This window comes from Cicer arietinum, chromosome 4, assembly GCF_000331145.2.
Source record: "Cicer arietinum cultivar CDC Frontier isolate Library 1 chromosome 4, Cicar.CDCFrontier_v2.0, whole genome shotgun sequence".
Lineage (NCBI taxonomy): Eukaryota > Viridiplantae > Streptophyta > Magnoliopsida > Fabales > Fabaceae > Cicer > Cicer arietinum.
In genome coordinates this window covers 29294129-29303445 of record NC_021163.2, presented here as the reverse complement: position 1 = coordinate 29303445, position 9317 = coordinate 29294129, and positions in this window count along the sequence as shown.

Genomic DNA, 9317 nt, shown 5'->3' with positions numbered 1-9317 from the left:
ATTTCTATGGTTTCGTACTAGATTCTTATCAATAGATAGCCTAGTAAGTGTTTCTTGCCGGAGAGAAGCCTCAAGAAAGGTTACCCATTATCCATAAATATTTATTGTGTGTGCTAATGTGTTAAGTGGATTAGTAGCTGCTGAAGGGAGAAAGGAAAACATCCATGGAATACAAGTGGCAAAATTTTATTTATTTATTTTTTTTTTTTGCAAGAGCAAATCTAGGAGAAGTAGAGGTCATTTTGAAGATTTTGGCACCCTACCAAGAAGCTTATGGACAAATGGTTAACTTGGATATATAAGCATCACTTAGTCGAAATGTGTGTGGTTAGGAAACAAATATGATTCGTAGTTGGTGGAGAATAGACTAATAGGGAACAAAGAAAATGTGAGGATTTGGCATGACAGTTGACTACCGTCATAATTGGACCCCAAACTGGAAAGTCCAATCAGAATTCTAGATCATAATGCAATAGTTGTTGAACTGATTGATACGATTTGAGACAATGGAAGAGAGATTCCATCTTTTCTTGTTTTAACCTGTTTGAGGCGAAGCAAATCGTTAGTATACCATTATCCTTTAGGCTCCCTACAGATAGACTAATTTGGAATGGTGAAAAGGACAGCGAGTACTCAATCAGATTGGAGTACCACTTACTAGGGGAAGGTAGAAACAGGGTGATACGAATAAAAATAGGTTTGGGAATGTATATGTGAGAAGGAATAAAAAGAATGTTAGTCAGTTAGTTTTATTTTTAGCTTAGCTATCATTCTATTAGAAATTGGAGCCAAAACAGATTACTATAAATAGCAATCTGTTAGGAGCAGTTAGGGTTTTTTCGAAGGGAAGAAGTAGAATTGGTTGGACTGATTCATAGGGAATCAGGAATTTTCTTCTCTAAGCTTGTAACGTGTTCTTCATTGCGAAATAATACATTCAATTCAGAATCACCTTGATTCTGAATAGCATTCTTCTATTCTATCCCTAATTCCTCTTCTCTGAGTTACCAGTTGTAACACTGGTATCAGAGACACCGATTCTGGTGTCCTGTGATCGATTGTTTCCGCTGCGATTGCGTATGGCTTTGACGAGAAACATGGCTCGTTCTTCGGATGATTGGAATTTAGAGAGAGAAGAAATACGCACGAGGCTTGACCTAAATGAAGCGAGGACGAAGAAAACCGAAGAATTGCTTGCTGCAATCGCAAGCAAATTAGGAGTGCGATCTGATGACGATCATGGTGATGGAGGCAGTGAGATCAGAGATCGTGAATGCATCAGGGAGAAAGGGCAAAATCGTTGGCGGAAATTGGAAATCCCAATTTTTTCCGGTGAGGACGCTTTTGGTTGGACATGTAAGCTAGATCGCTATTTTTCATTGCAAGTGGTCCAAGAAGATGAGAAAATGCAGGCGATTCTGTTAGCATTGGAAGGAAGAGCTTTAAGCTGGTTTCAATGGTGGGAGAGGTGCAATCCAAATCCTTCATGGGATGCTTTCAAGGTGGCTGTCATAAGGAGATTTCAACCATCAATGATTCAAAATCCTTTTGAATTGTTGCTATCTTTGAAACAGGTTGGTACAGTGGAAGAGTATGTGGAGGAATTTGAGAAGTATGTTGGCGCTCTAAGAGAAATTGATCAAGAATTTGCTAAGGGCATTTTTTTGAATGGATTAAATGAAGAAATTCAAGTAGAGGTAAGATTGTTTGAACTAAAAAGCCTTACTAATGTTATTCAAAAAGCCCTAATGATAGAACAGAAAAATATTATTTTGAATAAGAAGGGGAGCACTGACTATTCTAGACCGACTAGCTTTACAAGAAATAATTCTTTCAGCAAGGTGGTAATTGTTGATTCTAAGAATATTGCTGATAAAAAAGTTGATCGTCCTGCTAGTGGTAGCGTTGTTAATAGCTCGGGATCAGTAAATATGAATGAAAGAAATAGGAGCAGAGGGGGAGAGTTCAAACACTTAACAGGAGAAGAAATGAGGGAAAAAAGAGAAAAGGGGTTATGTTTCAGGTGTGATGAGCCTTATTCCAGGGAGCATAGATGCAAGAACAAGCAGTTTAAAATGTTAATAGTGGAGGAAGAAGATAGTAGTGAAGAGGAGGATAAAGAGGACTTGGTTTCAAAACAATTTAATGCTCTGCACCTATCCTTATGTTCCATGGCAGGCTTAACTTCATCCAAATCCTAGAAAATTTTAGGGGAGTTATATGGGAAATCTATGATCATTTTAATTGACTGTGGTGCCTCACACAATTTCATATCACAAGAAATTGTCTCTCAATTGCAGCTGAGGGTGGAACCAACACTCGCTTACTTGGTAGAGGTGGGAGATGGTCATAAAGTGAGATGGTCACTTACTTGGGGGAAGTGAAGGCTGATTTTGGAAAACTTGAATTATCTTTGAGGAGAGGCAAACAATGGGTCAAAATTGTTGGAGATCCTTCTCTAGCAAAAACTCAATTACACTTTGGTGCATTTATGCAAGTTCTGAAACAAGAAGGGCATGGATTGTTACTACATTGCATTGAAGAGCCGGATACAAACATGGAAAGACCTATGTTACCCAAGGTATTATTGGGAGTGTTGCAAGAGTTTGAAGGGGTGTTTCAGGACCCACAAGGATTACCTCCAAAGCGAAAGCATGATCATGCTATTCACTTAAAGGAGAATGCTGAGGTTCCCAATTTGAGACCTTATAAATGTCCACATTATAAGAAGTCAGAAATTGAAAAGTTAGTGATTTGGAACCCAATTACTGGAGATGCGACTTGGGAATTGGAGAGCAAGATGAGAGAACAACACCCAGAGCTATTTATCGACGCATAGTTTCGAGGACGAAACTAATTTTAGGGGGGGAGTAATGTAAGACCCATAATTTTAAAGTACACTTTATGTATTTTATATGTTTTGGATTTTGGCTCGGAGGCTTTTTGGCCAAATTTAATAATATTATGGAGTTTATAGGATCAAAAAGTTATTTTGACACCGTTTAGAATTACTCGTCGATAAATAAATTTAAATTAAGTGCGGTAAATCCTGATGAAATTTGATATGTGTATGGTTGGATTTGTGAATAAATGAATTGATATGTTTTGATGTGAGAATTTGTTGAGTTTGTGTTGTGTGAAATTTGAAAACCATTAAGTTAAATGAGTATTAAGAATGGGGAATCTCTTAATGTCTCGTTTACTTAATGTGCGTTTGTTTGTGAAAAATCGTTTAAGTTAACTGGGCGTTAAGAATGGGGAATCTCTTAATGTCTCGTTTACTTAATGTGCGTTTGTTTGTGAAAAATCGTTTAAGTTAACTGGGCGTTAAGAATGGGGAATCTCTTAATGTCTCGTTTACTTAATGTGCGTTTGTTTGTGAAAAATCGTTTAAGTTAACTGGGCGTTAAGAATGGGGAATCTCTTAATGTCTCGGTTACTTAATATTTTGTTTTAAAGAAAAATCGTTTAAGTTAACTGGGCGTTAAGAATGGGGAATCTCTTAATGTCTCGGTTACTTAATATTTTGTTTTAAAGAAAAATCGTTTAAGTTAACTGGGCGTTAAGAATGGGGAATCTCTTAATGTCTCGGTTACTTAATATTTTGTTTTGAAAACCGTTTAAGTTAACTGGACGTTAAGGAGGGGGAATCTCTTAATGTCTCGGTTACTTAATATTTTGTTTTAAAGAAAAATCGTTTAAGTTAACTGGGCGTTAAGAATGGGGAATCTCTTAATGTCTCGGTTACTTAATATTTTGTTTTGAAAACCGTTTAAGTTAACTGGACGTTAAGGAGGGGGAATCTCTTAATGTCTCGGTTACTTAACATTTTGTTTTGAAAACCGTTTAAGTTAACTGGGCGTTAAGAATGGGGAATCTCTTAATGTCTCGGTTACTTATTATTTTGTTTGGAAAATTGTTTAAGTTAACTGGGCGTTAAGAATGGGGAATCTCTTAATGTCTCGGTTACTTATTATTTTGTTTGGAAAATTGTTTAAGTTAACTGGGCGTTGAGAATGGGGAATCTCTTAATGTCTCGGTTACTTAATGTTCGTTTTTGAAAATCGTTTCAGTAAATGAGTATTAAGAATGGGGAATCTCTTAATGACTTATTTACTGAATGTTTTGTCTTGAAAATCGTTAAGTTAAATGAGAATTAAGAATGGGGAATCTCTTAATGTCTCGCTTTTTTATGTGTGTTTCGGTAAATCGTGCTGACCCGGGATAGGTGGCACCTTGGTAAACAGTACGGGCCCGTGATAGGCAGTACGTTTACGATTTACGTTTGGTAAGTCGTGCTGACCCGGGATGGGTGGCACCTCGGTAAACAGTACGGACCCGTGATAGGTAGTACGTTTACGACTTACGTTCCTGAGGGAATTGTGTTTGGTAAGTTGTGCTGACCCGGGATAGGTGGCACCTCGGTAAACAGTACGGACCCGTGATAGGTAGTACGTTTACGACTTACGTTCCTGCGGGAATTGCGTTTGTCCGTGAGAGACTGCGCAGGGGTTTGTCCGTGAGAGACTACGCCCTGGTTTAAGTTAGATGAGAATTAAGAATGGGGAATCTCTTAATGTCTCGTTTACTCGTGTATGTTTTGGTAAGTTGTGCTGACCCGGGATAGGTGGCACCTCGGTAAACGGTACGGACCCGTGATAGGTAGTACGTTTACGACTTACGTTCCTGAGGGAATTGTGTTTGTCCGCGAGAGACTACACCCTGTTGATTTGTGAACTGTTGGTTCATTTTGTTTGTGTAGTAATGTGTTATAAATGCTAAGTGTTATGTTTTGGAATTTGGTGATAACATGTTTGATTGCAATACCATTTCGAAATCCATGATGTCGTAGTAATTGTGTTATCAGTGTTAAGTGTTAAGAATTGGGATTATGCATGAATGTGATTGAGTTAGTTTATGAATTTTTGAAAGAATACACAGGTAAATCGATTTCCCAATCGATTGGATAGTAAACAGGGACTTGGCCAAATGGACAAAATCGATTAGCCAATCGATTTTGTAATCAGTTTTTCGAAAATCATTTACGAAATCGATTGCCCAATCGATTGGGCCTAAGTCAGGGACTCATCCATATTCGACCAAATCGATTTGGAAATCGATTGGCCATTAAGTCAGGGGCTCAGCTACCCTGTCAATCGATTTCCCAATCGATTGAATCAAGCCAGAGTTCAAAATTTCACTAAAAACCTTCAGGAAATCGATTTGGAAATCGATTGGTATTAAGTCAGGGGCTCAGTACTCACTCAATCGATTTCCCAATCGATTGATTTCAGCCCAGGATTCTGTTTCATCAAAATCCTTCACCCCAATCGATTGCCTAATCGATTGGCTCAGTGAAAATCCTCAGTTTTAGTTGTATGATTGTTTGCTCATGAAACTATCCATGTCTTGATTTGTTATGTTATAATTAGGGGATTGAGAACCTCATTTTACTTTCATTTTAACTGGCAAAGTATTGTATGAACTTTTCGCATATTGAAAATCCTGCTAAGGTGCATGCTTAGTTGAAAAGTTATTTTTAGCATTTAAAACTTAAATGTTATGTGTTAACTGTTGTTTTCGGTTGGTGACCTTTACAATTATTGTGGAAATCTGGGCTTTGCCCTCAGATGAGAGTCAGGACGATCCTATCGGTTCGTACCCTACGGACGAGAATGGGGATGGGAACGCTTGACTGCAGCTACGATAGGGGGATCTCACGGGGCGCGTGGAGATCACTCAGGGTGTTTAGTTGTTTTGTAAAATGATCAGACTAGGTTGTCACAGAGGGAACATATGTCTTTCTTTTGTATTGCATTTATTTTAAAATGGAAGACTGTACCTATACTAATATTGTCAGCTTGACATGTTATTTTCGATGGGTTACATGTACCATTTGTTGTTGGGTAAATGGTTTGGATTTATAATTGGAGTAACTTTTCCGCTGCTTGTAAATTATAATGACTCAATTATTTATCCAAAGGCATTTCTTTATTTATTTCTCTGCTTTATTTTAAATTCTTTTGAAACAAAAATATACCCTCGCTTTGAAAAACGGGGTGTTACATTGTGGTATCAGAGCTTTGGTTTGGTTTTCTTTGGGGGCTGTGGAACCTTGGTTATAGATTGTAGGTCAACCTATAGGTTGAGAGTTGTTATCTGATCATGTGTCGGTTTAGGTGGTTCGAGTTGTCAAGTTCATAATTATTATTATGTGCGGTTGTGGTCGGAAGTTATTCTTAGAATTATTGAAGTAGTGTTAAGACTCTACTTGATGATGGTTTTATAGGGAAACCATGCTGCCAAGAAGGAATGACGTTCCGAGGACCAATGCCAGTAGGAATGATCGAATGGCGGAGGCTATGAATAACCTGGCTGCTTCTGTTGCTGCACAGACTGCTGCCAAGACTCAACGTGATCTCGAAAAGAGGGGAAGAGAGATTCGTGCTGCAGAGTCAAGAGGATTAAAGGACTTTCGTCGTTACAATCCTCCCAAGTTTGAGGGGGCTGAGGATTCAGAGAAAGCGGATCAATGGATCCAAGAAGTGGAGAAGATCTTCGAAATGATTAACTGTCAGGCGGGAGTGAGGGTCAACTATGCCACTTATATGCTACTAGGAGATGCTGAGTACTGGTGGAGGGGTACAAGGTTGTTGATGAGATCAGCTCACGAGGAGGTAAACTGGGAATCTTTCAAAGGGAAGTTTTTAGACAAATACTTCCCGATGAGTACCAGGACTAGACTGGGTGATGATTTCCTGAAACTACATCAGGGGAACATGACCGTGGACGAATATGCTGCTAAGTTTGAATCACTATCAAGGCATTTCAGATTTTTCCGTGAAGAGATTGACGAGCCGTTCTTGTGTCATCGTTTCCAAGACGGACTAAAGTGTGAGATTCAAGACTTTGTCTTACCCTTGGGAATTCAACGTTTCCAATTTCTTGTGGAAAAATGTAGAGAAGTGGAGGATATGAAGAATAAGAGAGCTAGCCGAGGAGGGAATTTTAACTCAGGAGGACCTAGTCGGGTGAAGTATCAGAACAAGGGAAAACAAGTTGCCAAACATTATAATCGACCACATGATAACAACGGGGGACAGGATAACCCAGGGAACCAAGACTTTGGGAGGCAAATGGGACAAGGTATACGATGTTTCCGATGTGGAGAAGATGGACATTATGCTTATGCTTGTACCTTTAACCGTACTACTTGCTACAATTGCCATAAACCAGGGCACTTTGCAAGGAATTGTAAGGCTCCGAAAGTGGAACCAATGGTGGATGTAGCTAGGATTACTCTTCCTACTGCTAGAGGACATGTTTATTGCGTTGACGCTGAAGTTGGAAATTTATCTAGCGATCTGATTCAATATGACCGTGCGATTACAGGTAACCCCCTAACTACACTTTCTGATTCAGGGGCAACCCATTCCTTCATTGCTATGGATTATGTAAATCGTTTGAAGTTGTCCGTGTCTGCTTTACTTCTAAGACTTTGACAGTAAATTATGCATGTTTACATTGTCAAATAACCATTCAGAATAGGGACTTCTCGATTAATTTGATTGTTTACCTCTACATTAACCCAAGATCATTCTTGATATGGATGGGAAGCCCTATCATTAGGTAATGATACATTGTACTCAATGTGTCGGCGTCATACTTAGTGTTTAGGTTTGGTACTAGATGGATGCTCCGTACAAGGTGGAACATCAGCGACCTGCTGGGGTGTTGCAACCTTTAGAGATTATACGGAGTACCATCGAGTATTGTATCAGACCGTGATCCGAAGTTCACATCACATTTTTGGGAGCATTGCACGAAGCATTCGGAACGAAGCTATGATTGAGTTCACCTACAACAAATAGTTTCCACGCAAGTATTGGAATGGCTCCAGATGAGACTTTATATGGGCGCAAGTGTCAAACGCCCTTGTGTTGGTATAAGGACGGTGGAAATATGATCGTCGGACCAGAGATGGTGCAACAGACTACAGCTAAGGTAAGGAAAATCAAGGAGAAAATGAAGACTTCACAAGGTCGTCAGATAAGTTACGCGGACAAGCGTCACATACTTTTAGAATTCGAATAGGGTGACCATGTATTTCCGAGAGTCACACCTACTACGGGAGTTGGTAGGGCATTGAAATCAAAGAAGTTGACTCCGCAATTCATTGGACCATATCAGATTTCTGCACGAATTGGGCCTGTTGCTTATCGGATTGCATTGCCTCCGATACTGTCCAACATTCATGACGTGTTTCATGTATCACAGTTGAGGAAATATCTTGCAGATCCATCGCATGTGATCGAACCAGACACAATCCAACTGAAGGATAACTTGACATTCGAAGTACCACCTGTGAGAATTGAGGACAGGAAGATTAAGCGATTGAGGACCAAGGATGTTTCGTTGGTCAAGGTGATTTGGAACCCAATTACTGGAGATGCGACTTGGGAATTGGAGAGCAAGATGAGAGAACAACACCCAGAGCTATTTATCGACGCATAGTTTCGAGGACAAAACTAATTTTAGGGGGGGAGTAATGTAAGACCCATAATTTTAAAGTACACTTTATGTATTTTATATGTTTTGGATTTTGGCTCGGAGGCTTTTTAGCCAAAGTTAATAATATTATGGAGTTTATAGGATCAAAAAGTTATTTTGACACCGTTTAGAATTACTCGTCGATAAATAAATTTAAATTAAGTGCGGTAAATCCTTTACGGAGAATTTAATGCGTTACGGGTGAAATGGTAATTTAACAAATATCTAGATATTTTGAGATATTTGTTAAGTTATATTTAATATATATATATATATATATGTTTGCTTGGAGAGAATAGAAAGAAAGGAAATTAGAAGGAAGGAAAAGGAAAAGAAAAGGTTATATAAAGGAAAGAAGGAAATAGAAAGGAAGGAAAAACAAAGAAAGGAAAAAGGAAGGAAAGAAAATTCCAATTTTCCATCTTCTTCCTCCCGTGCCTCGCGAAAACCCATTTCTTCTCCTTCTTGGTTTTGCTTTCTTTTTCGTTCCTTTTCTTCAAAACTAGTAACCCAAGGTTGGGTGAGTGTTAGAACAAAGGTTTCGCAACTCCACTCTTCCTCTTTGATCCGAAAACGAAGAAAAACGGTATTTGAGATTCAAACACAAACCCCTCCGTCTCTTCTAGATCCAAGCTTCATTTCGCGAAGAGTTAGAAGGGAAAGTTGCTCACTACCACGCCACGGTGCTAGGGGACCAATTTGGAGGCGACGTTGCGAGCGGAGATTTTTACCGGATTTGCTCGCGGTACCAGAAACGCACGTTAGAG